Here is a 20,331-nt window from a genome sequence, read left to right as displayed (position 1 = left end):
GGCCTTGCAAGACTAATTGTTATCTAAAGCATCTTGCCAACGATTCCTTTCTTGAAACAAAACCTTAGATGTTTCTACAGATGAGAATGGATAAGAATAATCACCACTGTGACAATGTGTCAGACCCCATACTAAACACTGTCAGTAACACTTATATCAGCTTTACAAGAACTTTTGAGCTAAGTATCAATTTTCCTGTTTTACAGAGGAAGAAAGCAAAGCTGAAAGAGGTGAAGGAACACAATCATCATTGTCAAATGGTAAAACTCACATTCAAAAGGCAATATGACTCTGAACACAGAGCTCCATCACTTAAAATCCCAGAGAGGTTCCTAGTGTTCTGGAAAAATGGCTCAAAATCTCTGGAAGTTGGTCACAAAGTCTCCACGTAACATGTGCTAAGTATTTACCTGCAGGAGGTGCTACCGACATACAGTCTCACATCCTCTGAACTCTACTGAAAAACTGTCTGCTCTATTCCTTCCACCACCCAGTCACTTCCTGGGGCTAATGGATCTCCCTAGAGAAACTATAAGCCATTAAGGGGCATGGGTAACAGGATGAACCATTCCTGCATTGCCCAGCTCCACAAAGACTTGGTAGATCAGTTTTCCAACTCTTAATGAGATAATAGGTAATATTTTGCATATTTTACTCAATTCTTGGCTTCTCCATGAAGTCTACCCTGACTATTTCATTTACTACAATAATCTGCTAAACCCTGACCACTTTCAATTCCCTTACCTTGCTCTACTTTATTTTCCCCCACAGTTCTTACCAACTTCTACTGTATTCTATAATTTTATAATTGATTATGCTCATACTTTTGTATCCATCCTACCCTACCTACCTACCCTTTTTAGAATGTACACTGCCTAAGGGCAAGCCTCTTTGTTTTTTAATGATGTATTCCAAGTGTCTTACAACAGAGCCTGGCACACAATAGGCACCCAATGAATACTTCTAAGTGAACTAAACTGAAATAGAGATTCTTACTGTTTAGCACCTCACATTTCTTGTCTGCAATTAAACAATTCCACTGCCGGCTATTTCATGTCTGAGAGTGAGAATGAGAGGGTGAGAGGTGTGGACCATGCAGTATAAGACTGGGCACAGAGTAATAAAGTGTCAATATATCTCCCCTATTCTTCAACCCAGAAAATGAAATCTGCATTGCATTCCAATAGCTGGCTGTATAGATTGAATCACTGATTGCTACCCTTACAATGGATCAAGTTACTTCTGAGGTTGGGAAAGCCATTCTTCATTAAATGCAATTCCTCTTAGAAAGACCTATTTATTCTACCAACGATGCTGAGAGTTTATTTCTACTGTAGACAGAAGCCTATAATGTTGACAAATATCTATAATGTAAACAAACATGGGAAGGATAGGAATGGACTTAATATAATAGGCTGCCTGAGCACTGGGATATGATTTTTTTTTTTAATTCTCAGGACCCAAGGTCAATTCAATACTGGAGAAGGGAGTTTGGGTCGCCAATGGTTCTTCAATTGCATTCTGAGTGAGTAAGGAGGACTGTCCAAAAGACAGAAAGTTTTATAACAATAAACTATTCATATTCTGATCTCCTCACAAGATCTTGGTCTCCTAGAAAGTGACGGCCTTGTCTCAGTGCATCTTTAAACCCCCTGGTCCCTACACGATGACTGAACGAAGCAAGCAACTCAAATTAGGAAGGGGAGAGGGGGAAATGAAGGGGAAAGGAGCCAGAAAAGGAGAGAGCATGGATCTGCAGGGAAGCAGGCAGAAAGGAGAGAGCGAGAGAGGGAAGGAGGAGAAATCACAAGAAAGAGGAAAGGAGAGAGAAGGAGAAAACTGGACTGTGTGCACAGTGAGGCCCTACCATTTTAGTAAAGAAAGGAAGACAGACTATGGTCTTAAGGCTTTTATATGTTCCTACAAGTACAAAAAGCTAATCAATCTGGCATCATTGGCTGGCTGGAGTGGGGCTGAGGGAAGGGTGAGTTTGGAGGGGGAAGGAGGGAGGTTAACATTTCTTTCCTGCACCTCTGTAATACGTGACTTGCTCCAGTACTGGGGTTACGGAAATACCGCAGCGCCATCCAGCTAAGAGCACAGCACCGAGAGAAGACAATGGGGGAATTATGGACGGGAAGAGGAACAAAAATATCTGTGGAACCCTGGGTGCTTCCCAGGAGGCAAATGCAGGATCTTAGAAAGCAACAGAAACATGGTGTAAGGCCGACAGAGCACAAAACATGGCAGGTAGAGCCAGAAGAAAATGCAATAAGAAGGCACTTCTACCTGGGACCAGACTGAGGGGTGAGACTTCAGAAAGAAGTGGCAGGAAGGCGTGATCTGGACCATTATCATTATCCTCATGCAAAGTTTCTAGTGAATGCTGGAAAAGAAACTCAAAAACTTGCCATGAAGATGAGGCTAAATATTATGGAAAGAGATCCGCCAGCTCTCCTTTGTCCTTCACTCCATACAATCATTGTTCCTTCTTGAACTACTCCAGAAAATCCTGGATGAAGTACTTGTGTTTAATACTGCTAAAGGAGATCAGTCCTGGGTTATCACTGGAAGGACTGATGCTGAAGCTGAAACTCCAATACTTTGGCCACCTCGTGTGAAGAGTTGACTCATTGGAAAAGACTCTGATGCTGGGAGGGATTGGGGGCAGGAGGAGAAGGGGACGACAGAGGATGAGATGGTTGGATGGCATCAGTGACTCGATGGACATGAGTTTGAGTGAACTCTGGGAGTTGGTGATGGACAGGGAGGCTGGTGTGCTGCAATTCATGGGATTGCAAAGAGTCGGAAACGACTGAGCGACTGAACTGAACTGAGGGTTAAGGGTCAGGGGAGTAATAGCAAAATTCCAAGATTTCTTTTTGAGATGGTGAAAATGTTAAGTCAGATTTTGGCAATGGCATACAATTCTGTAAATATGCTAAAACTATTGAATTACAAACTTTAAGTGAGTGATTGATATTCAAACTGTATTTCAATAAAGCTACAACTTATTTGTTTTAAATTAAGAAATTAGGCAAAGGAAGAAGAAGTGGCTAAGACATAACACAATAAAAACAAAATTAAAAACCCTGCAAGCTACTGGGCTACATGAGAAAATGGAAAGAACACATGACTATAACTAATATTAGAGATACAGGGATCTACTTACGGCTCCACTTCTCTGTACTGACTAGACCCATGACCTTGTTAAAGACACATTATCTACTCTGGGTCTCCCTGCAAAATGAAAGGTTATATCTCAGGTCTTTTCCAGCTATAAAAATACACCTGATTCTTAAAGATGCATTGCAGATTAGTGAGCATAATTTAACATGATAAAGAAGAGGAGAAAGTTTTTCTTTAACACGAATAACAGTAACTAACACTGATTAAGTTTTTATTTCATGCCACTGCCTTCCAGTTCTCTCAGCTTATTAAGTTCTCACAATAACTCCCTGTGATAGATAATATTATTAAGTTCTCACAATAACTCCCTGTGATAGATAATATTATCCCCATTTCACAGATGGAAGAACCATGGCTGAGAAGGGTTAAGACACTTTCCCTTTCAAAGACTTTAGGAAGAGAAATTCCAAGATGACACTATGGGACAGACACAGAAAACACCCAGTTACGATTAGGGCAGAAAGACAGTAAACAACAGGAGACAGGACTCCAAAGAAAATTTTTAAAGGAACTGAAGAATTTGATTGGTTTGACCATGTTGGGAGGATTTTTCAGTTCTGGTAGAGAGTTTGAAGAAGAATTAGGATACAAAGAAAAACAAGCAACAGAAAAAGCAAAGCACTTGTGCCATAAAAAAACACGTAATTATAGTACACTATAAGACTTCACTGTGAATGCTCATCCAAAAATGCTGACACACTGATACTACTATGCAGATTTCAGGAGGGCAGAGGAAGAATTTTGCGTTTTTACATGGAGTGAGAAAACAAACCTCAAGGTCCTTTCAAGGGATAATAAGACATAACAAGACAAGATACCTACATTTGAAACTTTACAAAACAGACACAAACATATGAGTTCTAAATATAAAGGGAAATTTCAAAAGAAAAACTTACAGTTAAAAACGGTACCCTCTGGGGGATCCCATTGAAGGGTAGGGAGGAGTGATGTTGGGGACTCTAAAGTTATTGTTATAAATCTTCGAGCTTCTTAAAATTATCTATGTGTACTGCTTTATTAATTTTTTAAAATAAAAATTAAGTTAAACCCAAAATCCCTCTTCAAGTTTGAGCTGAGATTCAAAAGGAGGTCTCAATTCAAAATTCATGCTGCGATCAACACACTCTGTGGCCCAACCTACGGGGCCTTTTTCCCTCTGAAATTTATAAAAAAAATTATCTTGGAGACGTCTTAGAAAACATCTTTAAGACATTTTGACATAACCACCAATATGAGTTTATTCATTCCACAGAAGAGATGAAACCCTCCACAGTTCAACTCCTTGTCTTCTAACGCTTAACTGAGATGAGTAACACCAGTAATTAGTCAGGGCCATAAACATCGGCAGCCTCCTTATAAAAATGAGGAGCTCTCAAAAGCCCAGAGATATTTTAATGTGTTTTTCTCCACTTCCACCCATGAGGGCTGGTTCCCTAGAGATGATCTCAGCTTGCATCCAACTGCAGTGAACAGGGCCTCAACCAGGGAGAAAGTGTCTTAGCTCTCAGGAACAGAATGAGTATGGTAAGAAAAAGACAGAGAAAGTGTTTCCCACCAAATATACAAACCTGAATTTTCAGTTAACTTATGTGCTGAAGCTTTCTGAGCATCAGAAAAGAACCCGATCAGAGACTTCCCTAGCGGTCCAGTGGTTAAGACTCCAAGCTTCCACTGAAAGGGATGTGGGTTCAATTCCTGCTCAGAGAACTAAGATCTACATGCTATACCACGCAGCCAAAATATTTTTTAAATAAATAAACTGTTTTTGTTTTTGTTTTTTAAAGAAGAATCTAATCACCTACAAAAAAACCAAACAAAAACAAACCACGGTCCATAGCCAAACCACTCTGGCGTTGGATGAAATACTCAGGTCATAGGGTTCACATTGCAAATCAAAATTTTAGATGTGAGAGTGTATATCCATCCTTTAATTATCCAAATAAAGACAAAATAATCATTCTCTCCAGTCTTCAAATGAGTACTTCTTTACCACAAGATGAGAAGGAAAAAATAAAAGTAAAGGACAAATCACACCAGAGATGGGACAGGCTTGCCACCATGACTGCATGTTCTGTGTTTTGGTTTAAATATTACACTTTGTTTCGATGCTGTCAACCTGTTTACAAATAGCCCAGAACCCAGCTCCTTGTCACAGCCCAAAAGGAAAGCTGCCTGGATTGATTTGGTGACCAGCTCAGACCAGAAGCCACCTCCAGTTGATGTAGGCAACAGGTTGGGGGATGAACAGAGGTGCTAAGGTGGGAACTGACTTTTGCACTAGAGAGTTTCTTCCCTCAAATCCTCATCATTGACCCCACCGGAGCTGGTTTCAGCTGCCCCTGGGGCCAGAACTCCTCCAGCTGGGGGTGAAGTGATCAAAGTCAATACAGATCTTACTTTGGAGTAACTTCCATGCCATCAAGCCACCTTAAGAAAAAAAAAAAAGAAAGAAAGAAATGCTTCTCAGTAAACAAAAAGTATGCCCACCTGGCAGGTCTGACACCTAGTTGTGGGTGCAAAAGCTCATCGAGGCACCAGAGGCTAGCTGCAAAGCTCCTCTAACATTTCTCAACATGCTGATGCCAAACCAGAAATTGAAGTGGAAGCAGAGAGTGAAAAGAAGTGACTAAGTTCACCAGGAAGTCCCAGGATGAACAGTTAAACACTGGATAAGTAATCATTCTTCCTTTGCGTTAAGGAATTTGGAACATCAGACCCACCTCCACCTGCAGCCGGCAGAAAGAACTCCAAGTTGGGAATAAGGGTTCTGGGTAGAGAGCAGTTTACCTGGGAAAGACTGAAGGCAGGAGGAGAAAGGGACGACAGAGGATGACCGGATGGCATCACCGACTTGATGAACATGAGTTTGAGCAAGCTCCAGGAGTTGGTGATGGACAGGGAAGCCTGGCGTACTGCAGTCCGTGGGGTCGCAAAGGTCAGACACAACTGAACAACTGAACTGAACTGAGAGAGCAGTCAAGGCCACCTCCATGAGGGAAGAAGAAGCTTTATTTGATGCTGAAAGCCCAGTCTGTGGTTGTGATACTACACTTTGAATAAACATGACAATGTACCAAGGGAAGTGATGTACAAAGTCTCATGTATTACAGCAACCTGAGCAACCAGACTGCCTGTGTTCCGATTCCAGCCCCAGTTCACGCTGGCTGTGTGTCCACAAAGCTCTTAATCTCTCCATGCTAAGAATCATATGTAAATTGGAAATAATAACGATTCCTACAACCCAAAGAGGAGTTATTTAAAAGGTTCGAAGTAGACCATCTGAGTAAAATGTCTGATTCATAATAAGTAATCAACATCATTTCATGGTTATTATTATTCCCATTTTACAGATAAGGAAACCAGCTTAGAAGGCATACAAAACTTGTCTTAACATTACACACCTGATAAGTTGCAGAAGTGGGTCTGATGGGCCCCAGATCTCACATTTTATCACAGTCCCTCCTCTCCCCTATACCCTTCCCCTTATCAACCACAACAGATACATGAGATCAGCTGTTGGCCTGTCCATATGATAAAAAAAAAAAAGAAAAAACTTAGAAGAAAAATTAAAATTCCCTAGCAAGCCCATACACTACTAACAATAGGGGCAGGGGTGGTGTTGACAGTGCTTATCACCATCATAGCAGTCCTCAGTGACCCTCTGCGTGCCACTGCGGACTAAAGTGTATGTATACAATATCTCACCTTTTCTGTCAGCAGAGAATCCAAGGGTTACATATGAGCTAAAACATCAGGGATCTGGAAGTCGTATCACAGAAAGGGAGCTATGCTTTGGCGGGACAATTATGGACAAGAAATACTGGAGAATGGTACCCAAACAAGGATCTTTATAACAGACGGGGTGGGAGGATCAAATGCTTGTGCCATAAAAGTAAGCATTACACTCCTCACAAGTGAGAACTTGAAGCACAGCTGACAGTCACAGATCACAGGGAGGTGTCCATACTAAACCATCTCAGCAGGTTAAGCAGGGAGGAAATGGCCTTAATTTTTCTTCAATAGAGAAAATCAAAGACAAGTTGGCGAAATCATTGTAACTCCTGAACTAACGATTAGGAAAGTGCTCTTGGTCCAGGACACACCTCAACAATGTCACATCACTTTCATCTTCCACATTTTCATCATTTTCTTGAACAATGAAACATCTCTGGATCTGATTTTAATTCTTCTTCACCCTAATGTCTATAAGGACAGGGACTGAGTCATGTTCACCAGTAAACAGCCAATACCTTATAACAGTACCTGGGCACAAACTAACCAGATATTAAATATTTGCTGAATGCATAAATGATATCTCTAAATCTCTTAGCAGGCAAACACTAAGGACTCACTAAATTAATGGTATCTGATCATTAATATTTTCTATTTTCCTCTACAAAAGGATTAATCTATTTCTTTGGATCTCACAGTTTGCAAGCCTTACATGCAAAGTTCATTAATATCTCAGAAATAAAGAAAAAAGATGAACATTTGCAATTCATCATTTCACAAACAGATCCCTGCCATCATAAATGAGGGATTAAATCAAACCTGAATCATAGATACACAGACACACAACTCCTACAATTTATTGTGTATATATTGAACACTTCCTTCCCAGAAAATACAGAAGAAATCCACACAGCAAAAAAGGTAATTAACCAGATGGCACTATTGTTTTCACAACCTGGAAGTTCATCTTTGTTGATTCCTCTTTTTGCACCAGAAAGCAAATTTCTCGAGGGCAAAAAGTGAAGAGGAGAGAAATGCAAGATTACTACTTTCTTCCTGATCCAGGGATCAAACCCATGCCTCCTGCATTGGAACTGCAGAGTCTTAATCACGGGACTGCCAGGGAAGTGCCAGAGTAATGATGTTTTAACAAACAGGAGATGCTTCCCCTATCCCAGTTTTTCTGTTACCTATTCACTCTTACACCTACCTTGATTAAAAAATTCATAGCATGTTATAACTTAAGAAGTATCAAAGATTATCTAATGAACAAACTTCTCAATTTACCATGGAAGAAGAGTAGAAATGTAGTAATTTCATATGAAAACAAAATCACACTCAGGACATTCGATGTTCTCAAAATATAGTATAATTAACATAAGATAATTTTAGATCTGCAAAGGCCACAGATACCCTGTAAATATTTGCAGTTTGGGCTCAACTCCAGCCTTATTCCTTTCTTCAGACCCCTGCTTCCACTTGTTTCATAACTTGACACCTCTCCCAGGAACTCATGTGCAAGAAGGAATTTCAGCAGCTATGGGTCAAAAGGCCATGCATTTCCAAATCCACATGTAGGAAGCGAGAATGACCAAGTCTGTATCAATGGGGTTGCTCACCATCAGTATTCCACTAAGTCAAGTGGACCCAACTCAGCCTGACAAAACCCTGACCTGGAGACCTGGGGCGATCCAAGGAGAACCCAAGAGGTTGTAATCCCACTACCCACTCTGCTCTAACTGCACACCTCACCTATTAAAACAAAACCAGAGAAACACTAGAACAGGTCCGCACTCAGCAAGCCACAAAGAGGACCATGACACAACCCTAATTCCTCACTGACATTTTCCATGACGTGCAGAAAAGAAAGGTCACAATAGAAAGGCACATATCTCAGGTGAGTCAAAGGACAAAGTGGCATCCTAGAATTCTAGAGGAGAAAGAGTCCTTCAACCTCATGTGTAATACCTTTCTGTTACAAATAAACTGAAATACAGAGCAGTGAGCAAGGTCCCATGATAAACAGCAACAAACTCAGGTTCCCTGATTCCCAACCGTAGGATCTGTCTCCTATCCTGACAGGAGAGAAATCATACAAGGGATCCAGGGATGCGTAAATACAACAGCAATTTGTCATGCTTTCGAACCCTTCCCACCCTCCTAAATCAGTTTATCTTTCAAGGCCAAATTAAATTTCATCTACTTTGTGAGCTCTACCTTATCTTTCCTCAGCCCAATTAGGACCAATTACTTCTCATTCTCTTATCAAGTCATCCCTTTCCTTGATCTGCCAATTAACCCTCAGTTCAGTGATCCTGTAAATGAATTTTATCATTTACCATTTTTCTCTTCCTCTGGACTGGAAGCTCCTTGATGCCCAGATTCATCATGCTACCCTCCCGTTCACCCTCAATCTCTCAACCACTGCCCATTTGCACACACTCATCAAAATGTGCATTTATACAACAAATATTTACTAAGCTTCTCCTTTGTGTTACACACTTCCCAGCGGATGTATCAATGACCAAGACAGGAACTGAACCTGTCGCCATGCAGTCTTCACTCTTAAAAGTGAAGAATCATATTACAGAATTAATTATATAATACAGATGGGTAGTACTGATCAGGAGAAAAGTGTCCTATGTTTACATGATTAGGAATGGTTGGGATAAGTAACAAGTTAAAAAAAAATGATTCTTGTGAGAGGTTCTCCATGTGAATGAAGGTGCTTATTATTTTGGAACACTGGATGTTTTGTAGCCAGTAGTAGAAAGTACTGAATCTGAAGATTCTGATGACCATGATTTCACCAAGGACAATATGTTTTGGGCAGGAGAATCCATAGGCATGATTCAAAGTCAAGTTCTGACACATTGGCCCCTAAAAGGGAGGAAGAAACTGAAATGGGAATTGGGGGAAATTTGAAGAACAGAAGTGAGGTCAGATGAGGAAGAATCAGAGCAGTGAATAAGGGTTGGATTTTCTGAGAAAGAGTTTGACACTGAGACCTAAACTACGACTATGACAAGAAAAGGTGTGTTGAGAAGGATGAGAAACAGAAATGGTGTGGATTCTCCCAGGTGGAAGGAACAGCAGATTCATATCAAGCCTGAAGTCAAGATTACAAATAACCGGCACACTATAGACATCCCAACACTTAAAAAATATTAATAACCAATTTCTAGGCACCTATATGTCTTCGTCCTTCATCACTGAAATCCACACACGGATGTTGCCTGGCAGATGTGTCAATTCCTCCCAAATACAATTTCAAACAGATTTGGTTTCCCAGGAAGCATCACATATAAATTTTAAATTACTCTCTTGCCTTAAAGGACAAGATGGTCTCAGGGTAGAAAACTGCACAGAAGGAGCTGGAAAACACGGTTGTAAAGCAAGTTTTGTTGTTAATTTACCAGGTGGCCTTTGGCAAGTCAATAAACAACCTTCTGTCTTCAATTCTCTATCTACAAAATCATTATCCAGAATGACCCTCTTTTCTAAATACACTGAAATTTTATGAGAACTGCCAAGATGTACCACTGAATCTGCTTTAAAATGATTCAATAAGAGAGTCAACTTTACAAATTATTTTAAAGTATTTAAACATTGTTTGGTCTTTTGATATGGAGGAATTCTATTCTAAGAAATTATGTCTTTTTTTTTTTCCTAAGTAGTTTAAAAATCTGCGCGAGAGCATTTCCATTGATTAGAAAAATAATAAATGGCACAATTCTTGAGCATGCAACACTGAAAGTCACAAGCAGGCACACTACTGGCTGGATGACCACGGCCAGGTGTGTCAGAACTTCATACAGTGCAGTTTCCAAGAGGAACCAAGAGCAACAGTGTGGATAGGGCAGTTCGTGCTCTGAATTTTTCTTCTACCACCTCACCAGCTAAGTAATCTGACTTCAGGCCCTAACCTTTCCAAGTCTCATTTTCCTACATGAAAAATGGAGCTGAAGACTACCTTGGAGGATAGCTATTTCACAACATATTAACAAAATTTAGCACAGTACATGGCATATACCAGTGATTAAGAAACGGTAATCAACTTTAGCCTTAAAAAGTAGAACAAAGGCCATTTTGATATTTAATATCAAACATATTTAATCCTCTCAATAGTCACTAAGTACTATAACTATCCCCCACTCTACAGATGAAGAAATCATGCCACTGTGAGGGGAAGTAATTTACCCAAGAGAAAAATCAGTCAGCCCAAGCATTTAAACTCAAGAACCTGTGCTCCAGACCAGTGTGCTATACAGCCCCTCTACAGACAGAAAGCATACGGAAACCAGAAGGATCAAAGTAATTTCTTGGAAAAGTTATTCTGATGACATCAACAAAATTAAGTAAAAGGATGAGATTAAAGTCAGGGAAACCAGGTAAACTTATTATAACAATCCTTAGGGAAGGGAAGGTGACAGAAAAGAAAAATAAACATCAGGGGCAGCAACAGTCCTAAGACGTTCTAGTCTTGGACACATAAAACATCTGGGGAAATCAAGTCTAGCTATCTTTCTGGGAAGGCTGGGTCCTTTTTCAGCCTCTAATCTAGAGGTGTTACTGTCAAGTTTCCTCCAAGATCTTGAGAGGAAAATAGGATAAGAAGGAGGTAGAGACTAAAGCTGTTCCTCTGGGCCAACAACTGTGAATGGCCACATTAGAGCATGAACATGAGGTTTTCTCTAACATACACTGAAGAATTCAGAAGCATTTAGAGTCCAATCCAGGTAGCATGGTTTAAGTCCCAGGAACTTGAGAACATAATGCAGCTGTATTAAGCTCATCTTAACATTTGGAGTAGCTTTATAAAATGATACGACTTAGCCTTAAGAAAGCATAAATTTAAAGACGAATGTGCTCTCAATTTTATGGTGGAGCACCTCAGCTCTTCACATCTTTCTAAATTAGTTGTAACTTTCCTTGCAGGTGACCTGGGTAGGAGAGGAAATTCAAAGTTCTCTTCCTCACAGTAGACAGTGGTTAAAAAGGCATGGGACACTCTGGAAATCTAGCAGAGAAAAGGGCTATGGGTTGACAGAGTCCATTCAAGCACTATCAAGAGGAAATCAGGTTTCTATCCTGGATCATACAACTATCTTACCCTATTCATCAAGCAGTCTTCTATCTGGGAAATTCCTGAATTCCACATGGCTTGCCAATAGGCAAGCATTAAAATGTTATATTAAGCTTGCACGTTGACAGCAGCCTTTCTTTTTATAAATTCATATGTGTTCATTCTAACTCAGGTGTTCTGTGAAATGAACTAATGTGAACTAATGCTCCTGGCAGCTAGGTAAATACCCTCCTTGGAGGCTCCCTGGCTGCTGCACTAGCTGCCCTTGAGCCACTGTGAAATTGTTCATTGTACATTTGTACAATTGTACATTGTACATTTCAAATAGGCTTCTTTGGTTAGCAACAGAAACCAACTCTGGCTAATGTAAAAGAAAAAAAGCAATTTATCATGTGACCAAAAAATAAAAGGCTGAAGAAACAGCCTTAGGAAGAACAGGTAACAAAATAACTCTAAAGATCTAGGAAGCAGGGGCCACGGTCTCTTCTCACCTCTGGGTGAATAAGTTTTCACATCGCTCAGTTCTGTATTTAACTTTTGGAAGGGTCTTATGGGTTTAGCTTAAGTCACATATTCTCCCAGCAGAAGTCAGAGAACTTTGGCTGTCCAAACCATTAAAACTAAATGAGATAGATGTTCCCCAATGGGCAAAAAAGGGGGGAGGGGAGAAAAAGGAAGCAAAAGAACGAGGAAAAAATGATCAAAGAAAATGTGGGCCAATCACCTCCGCGAAGAAAATGCCCAAAGTCATCTCAAGTGCAGTTAGGAAGCCCACAGCAGCAGCTCACACAACTGCCGATCTGTCCAATTTCTTTAAAATGCCAGTCTTTTCATGGGCCTAGCTACACTAAAAAAGTGGAAGACTGGGTACGAATATAACAAGGGACTCTCATGAGAAGAGCACAAGTGAAACATATATATTAAAAAGGAGCCCCAAAGTCAGTGAAAATCATAAGAAATCATTTTTTATGATGTACCTCATCATACAATCGTTTTTGAAGCTGGATTTTGTGTTAACCAAACAAGCTGGAAATAGTGTTTCAAAAACATATGCATTGGAGGGAGGTTCAAGAGGGAGAGGACATACGTATACTTACGGCTGATTTATGTTGTTGGTGGGCTGCTGTCTATGGAGTCGGACATGACTGAAGTGACTTAGCAGAAGCATGGCAGAAAGCAACAACAACATTGTAAAGCAATCATTTTCCAATCAAAAGTCAATTTAAAAAAGCATAAGCATGCAGAAGTTGCACTAGAAACTTCTTGCCTAAAAAAAATAGTCGAAAAAATTCTGAAATGTCATTCTCAAGACAGGGATGGATCATAGCAAAGAACTTCATACTTGTTAAGATAAATAACTCTGCAACAATTACAGTAAAGACATATTTGTGGAGTTCCACTGAAAATGGCAATTTGCACTAAGATTCTACTGCTGGAAGACCACCCAGTTAAGATGGAATGTGTGAATTACTGAATTACTAATATTGACAGTTTTCAAAAGATATTCTTTGACAGAAATTGTTACTCTAAACACTGGCATCAGAATATCCAGTTGTGAGACAAATGATGTATTTCAGGACAGCCACTGTTCTAACCTACTCTAGGGTCTTATTTTCCCTGTCTCTTACCCTGAGAAAGAAAGAGAGAGGAAACTGCAAAAATTACAATGGTTTATCTTGAGCTTTATGTATATGTGAATTGCCTACGGGCATTCAATAAACTGTGACTCTCCCAAATAAACTACCAGGGCTACTATATTTCTTGTTCATTAGGGGAAAAAAAAGCTTTTCAGTCTTAATTCCCCAAGTTTACCAAAAAGAAAGAAGACAGGAATTCTTTCAGAATCATACTCCAGTAGGTTAAAAAAAGAAAGAAAGACACAGAGATTCTAATTGAAAAACAAGTTATGGAAAAGAACAAGAATGAAAAGAGGAAGATAAATAGAGGTAGTTCACCAACAGATGGATATATTAAAGCGATCTAAAGTGATGGTCCACTAATGTGATTCCCAAACTCACAATCTAACAAAAAGAATTGCAGGCCCACACAAAGCTTACCAATCTCCATTCCCTATGGCCAACCAATTGCTGCCTATCCTTAGATACAACAGGGAGCTATTGACAGAAAGCACAGAACATGAGGTATCCAAGTGCAGACTCATTACCAATAAGAAAGGATAAATTGTACCACATGGAGTGGAAGAATAAAGGGAGAACTCAATTATACCACCATCTACAAACACACAACATAAGCAAACCATGAATAAAAATAATCCCCTCGAATACAAAGAGACACTATTTCCAAGTGAGGGATAAAATCAAAGGAGAAAAAAAAAATTTTAATAACTAGAATCAATTTCCCAATTACTAAAACAATTAACTATATTTATTATCAGATTATCACAGATTTAAGTGAAAGATAAAACTCGAGCATTCAGTAGGATACAAGGAAATTTGTATTAACATGATATTTATCAAAAACCTTAAAAAAGTATAAATCCCATCACCAAACAGTTCTGCATGTAATACCTGTCTCAAGTAAATATTCAGAAAAATATACAACATTATGTACACAAAAATATTCATCATGGTATTGTTTAGAACAGCAGAAGTGCAGACACAGCCTAAATATTCAAAATTGGAACTCATTATATCGATTCTAAAATATCCATAAAGGGGAAGGCGCCAAGATGGCGGAGGAGTAGGATGGGGAAAACACTTTCTCCCCCACAAATTCATCAAAAGAGCATTTAAACATCGAGTAAATTCCACAAAACAACTTCTGAATGCCGGCAGAGGACATCAGGCACCCAGAAAAGCAACCCAACTCCTCAAAAGGAGGTAGGAAAAAATATTAAAGACAATAAAAGAGACAAAAGAGGGAGGGACGGAGTTCCGTCCCGGGAAGGGAGTCTTAAAAAGAGAGAAGTTTCCAAACACCAGGAAACCTTCTCACTGCCGAATCCGTGCCGAGCTTTGGAAGCACAGAGGACAACATAACAGGGAGAAAAAATAAATAAACAATTAAAACTCGCAGATTGCGAGCCCTACGGTAACTCCCCCAGCGGAGAAGCAGCGCAGACGCCTGCATCCGCCATTAGCAAGCGGGGGCTGGGCAGGGAGGCGCGGCGCGGGCTGCATCACTGAGAGTAAGAATCTGGCCTGAATACCCTGAGCGCTATCTGAGCGAAATAATTTGGGCTAGCAAACCAGACTGCGGGATATCTACCATGCGAAAAGCCAGCCCTAACCTAAGACACCGCCAGCCCGTGCACGGAACAAAGGACTAAACAGAGGTAGCCGGCTGCAAACCTTCCCCCTCCGGTGACAGGCAGCCAGAGCCGGAAGGGGGCAATCTCAGCCCCAGAGAGACATTATCTATAAAACTGGCTTCTTTGCTAACTAAAACTTATTGGGGGTCTGGACAGTCAACATCTGCCTGAGAAGGTGCGCCGGTTTTACACCCAGATAACCAAGTGGCGGGGAGGCGATAAGTCGCAGCATTGGCGCTCGCCAAACACCTCATCACCTGAGCTGCTCGGACCTGGGAAGAGCACAAAACACAGCCCCAACTGAGTCTGCGCCTCTGAGGACTACCTGAGTGCCTGAACCTGAGCGGCTTGGACCTGGGAGGTGCATGCAACCCAGGGCCAGCCTCGGATTGTTCCCGGCGGAACAACCTAGAGCCTGAGCAGTGTGGGCAGGGAGGCTACACGCGCCGTGAGCGGGGGCAGACCCAGTGTGGCTGAGGCACTGCGAGCGCACGCCAGTGTCATTTGTTTGCAGCATCCCTCCCTCCCTCCCCATAGCGCGACTGAACAAAGAGAAGAAATACAGCTCCACCCACCAGAACACCGACACAAGCTTCCCTAACCAGGAAACCTTGACAAGCCACCTCTACATACCCACACACAGCGAGGAAACGCCACAGTAAAGAGAACTCCACAAACTGCCAGAATACAGAAAGGACTCCCAAACTCAGCAATTTAAACAAGATGAAGAGACAGAGGAATACCCAGCAGATAAAGGAACAGGATAAATGCCCACCAAACCAAACAAAAGAGGAAGAGATAGGGAATCTACCTGATAAAGAATTTCAAATAATGATAGTGAAATTGATCCAAAATCTTGAAATTAAAATGGAATCACAGATAAATAGCCTGGAGACAAGGATTGAGAAGATGCAAGAAAGGTTTAACAAGGACCTAGAAGAAATAAAAAAGAGTCAATATATAATGAATAATGCAATAAATGAAATTAAAAACACTCTGGAGCCAACAAATAGTAGAATAACAGAGGCAGAAGATAGGATTAGTGAATTAGAAGATAGAATGGTAGAAATAAATGAATCAGAGAGGATAAAAGAAAAACGAATTAAAAGAAATGAGGACAATCTCAGAGACCTCCAGGACAATATTAAACGCTACAACATTCAAATCATAGGGGTTCCAGAAGAAGAAGACAAAAAGAAAGACCATGAGAAAATACTTGAGGAGATAATAGTTGAAAACTTCCCTAAAATGGGGAAGGAAATAATCACCCAAGTCCAAGAAACCCAGAGAGTCCCAAACAGGATAAACCCAAGGAGAAACACCCCAAGACACATATTAATCAAATTAACAAAGATCAAACACAAAGAACAAATATTAAAAGCAGCAAGGGAAAAACAACAAATAACACACAAGGGAATTCCCATAAGGATAACAGCTGATCTTTCAATAGAAACTCTTCAAGCCAGGAGGGAATGGCAAGACATACTTAAAATGATGAAAGAAAATAACCTACAGCCCAGATTATTGTACCCAGCAAGGATCTCATTCAAGTATGAAGGAGAAATCAAAAGCTTTTCAGACAAGCAAAAGCTGAGAGAATTCTGCACCACCAAACCAGCTCTCCAACAAATACTAAAGGATATTCTCTAGACAGGAAACACAAAAATGGTGTATAAACTCGAACCCAAAACAATAAAGTAAATGGCAACGGGATCATACTTATTAGTAATTACCTTAAACGTAAATGGTTGAATGCCCCAACCAAAAGACAAAGACTGGCTGAATGGATACAAAAACAAGACCCCTACATATGTTGTCTACAAGAGACCCACCTCAAAACAGGGGACACATACAGACTGAAAGTGAAGGGCTGGAAAAAGATTTTCCATGCAAATAGGGACCAAAAGAAAGCAGGAGTCACAATACTTGTATCAGATAAATTAGACTTTAAAACAAAGGCTGTGAAAAGAGATAAAGAAGGTCACTACATAATGATCAAAGGATCAATCCAAGAAGAAGATATAACAATTATAAATATATATCCACCCAACATGGGAGCACCGCAGTATGTAAGACAAATCCTAACAAGTATGAAAGGAGAAATTAACAATAACACAATAATAGTGGGAGACTTTAGTACCCCACTCACACTTATGGATAGATCAACTAAACAGAAAATTAACAAGGAAAAAAAAAAAAAAAAACATGTATCTATAAAGCTCACTAAAGCAAAGCACAGTAAAATGAGGTATGGCAATAAAAGGCATTAAATTTATCAAATAAAAAAAATAAATAAAGTGCTGAAAAATTAAAAAAAAAAAATAATAAAAATAAAATATCCATAAAATAGGTACCTTAATAGTGGTACAAAATGGTTTTTACATGTAGCATGAATGACAGTTAAGTTCACTTTAGTCGCTCAGTCATGTTTAACTCTCTGCAACCCAAAGAACTGCAGCACACCAGGCTTCCCTGTCCATCACCAATGCCCAGAGCTTACTCAAAGTCATGTCCATCGGGTCAGTGATGCCATCCAACCATCTTATCCTCTGTCATCCCCTTCTCCTCATGCCTTCAATCTTTACCAGCATCAGGGTCTTCTCCAATGAGTCAGTTCTTCGCATCAGGTGGCCAAAGTATTGGAGTTGCAGCTTCAACATCAGTCCTTCCAATGATTACTCAGGACTCATGTCCTTTAGGATTAACTGATTTGACCTCCTGGCAGTCCAAGGGACTCTCCAGAGTCTTCTCCAACACCACAGCTCAAAAGTATCAATTCTTTGGCACTCGGTTATCTTTACGGTCCAATTCTCACATCTATACATGACTACTGGAAAAATCAAAGCTTTGACTAGACGGACGTTTGTTGGCAAAGTAATGTCTCTGCTTTTTAATATGCTGTCTAGATTGGTCATAGCTATCCTTCCAAGGAGCAAGCATCTTTTAATTTCACAGCTGCAGTCACCATCTGCAGTGATTTTGGAGCCCCGAAAAATAAAGTCTTTCACTGTTTCCATTTCTTCAGCCTCTATTTCCCAAAAAGTGATGGGACAGGATGCCATGATTCAGTTTTCTAAATGTTGAGTTTTAAGCCATCTTTTTCACTCTCCTTTTCGTTTTTATCAAGAGGCTCTTTAGTTATTATTCGATTTCTGACATAAGGGTGGTGACATCTGCATATCTGAGGTTACTGATATTTAGTCTGGCAATCGTGATTCAGCTTATGCTTCATCAGCCCAGCATTTCACATGATGTGTTCTGCATATAAGTTAAATAAGCAGGGTGATAATATCAGCCTTGATGTACTTCTTTCTCGATTTGGAATCAGTTTGTTGTTCCTTGACCGGCATACAGATTTCTCAAGAGGCAGGTCAGATGGACTGGTATTTCCATCTCTTTAAGAATTTTCCACAGTTTGTTGTGACTCACAGAGTCAAAGGCTTTGGCACAGTCAATAAAGCAGAAATAGATGTTTTTCTGGAGCTCTCTTCCTTTTTTGATGATCCAGCGGATGTTGGCAATTCAATTTCTGATTCCTCTGCCTTTTCTACATCCAGCTTGAACATCCGGAAGTTCACAGTTCACGTACTGTTGAAGCCTCGATTGGAGAATTTTGAGCATTACTTTCCTAGTGTGTGAGATGAGTGCAACTGTGCGGTAGTTTAAACATTCTTTCAAATTATCCTTTTTTGAGATTAAAATGAAAACTAAACTTTTCCAGCCCTGTGGCCACTGTTGAGCTTTCCAAATTTGGTGGCATATTGAGTGCTGCATTTTCACAGCATCATCTTTTAGGATTTGAAATAGCTCAACTGGAATTCCATCACCTCTACCAGATTTGTTCATAGTGATGCTTCATAAGGCCCACCTGACTTCACATTCCAGGATGTCTGGCTCCAGATGAGCAATCACACTATCATGATTATCTGGGTCGTGAAGATCTTTTTTCTATAGATCTTCTGTGTATTCTTGCCACCTCTTCTTAGTATCTTCTGCTTCTGTTAGGTCCATACCATTTCTCTCCTTAATCGAGCCCATCTTTGCATGACGTATTCCCTTGGTATCTCTAATTTTCTTGAAGAGATCTCTAGTCTTTCCCATTCTACTGTTTTTCTGTATTTCTTTGCACTGATCACTGAGGAAGGCTTTCTTGTCGCTCCTTGCTATTCTTTGGAACTCTGCATTCAGTTGGATATATCTTTCCTTTTTTCCTTTGCCTTTCACTTCTCTTCTTTTCTCAGCTATTTGTAAGGCCTCCTCAGACAACCATTTTGCCCTTTTGCATTTCTTTTTCTTGGGGATGGTCTTGATACCTGTGTCCTGTACAATGTCACGAACCTCCGACCATAGTTCTTCAGGCACTCTCTCTGTCAGATCTAATCCCTTCGATCTATTGTTACTTCCACTGTATAATCGTAAGGGATTTGATTTAGGTCATACCTGAAAGGTCTAGTGGTTTTCCCTACTTTCTTCAGTTTAAGTCTGAATTTGGCAATAAGGAGTTCATGATCTGAGCCACAGTCAGCTCCCAGTCTTGTTTCTGCTGACTGTATAGAGCTTCTCCATCTTTGGCTGCAAAGAATATAATCAATCTGATTTCAGTATTGACCATCTGGTGATGTCCACATTAGCTCCACCATACTTTGGCCTCAGGTCAAACAACAGGGAGAAAACACAGCCCAGCCAATCAACAGAAAATTGGATTAAAGATTTCCTGAACAAGGCCTCACTCATCAGAATAGGACCCAGTTTTCCCCTCTGTCAGTCTCTCCCATCAGGAAGCTTCCATAAGCCTCTTATCCTTCTCCATCAGAGGGCAGGTAGAATGAAAATCACAATCACAGAAAACTAACCACACTGATCACATGGACCACAGCCTTGTTTAACTCAATAAAACTTTGACCCATGCCGTGTAGGGCCACCCAAGATGGATGGGTCATGATGGAGAGTTGTGACAAAACGTGGTCCACTGGAGAAGGGAATGGCAAACCATTTCAGAGTTCTTGCCTTGAGAATCCCATGAACAGTATGACAAGGCAAAAAGGACACTGAA

The 20,331-nt window shown here is 40.3% G+C and overlaps 1 protein-coding gene across 37 annotated transcripts in view; it reads right to left on the bottom strand.

Annotated features, from left to right (window-relative positions):
• MAGI1 (membrane associated guanylate kinase, WW and PDZ domain containing 1) overlaps nt 1-20,331 on the bottom strand; it is a 645,902-nt gene that overhangs the window by 475,446 nt on the left and 150,125 nt on the right. The window lies entirely within an intron of this gene.

Source organism: Bos grunniens, chromosome 22 (assembly GCF_055505025.1).
Source record: "Bos grunniens cultivar Pamir isolate PY7600 chromosome 22, Bosgru_T2T1.0, whole genome shotgun sequence".
Lineage (NCBI taxonomy): Eukaryota > Metazoa > Chordata > Mammalia > Artiodactyla > Bovidae > Bos > Bos grunniens.
The sequence above is the reverse complement of the archived record's forward strand: the minus strand, read 5'-3'. Positions and strand labels throughout refer to the sequence as shown.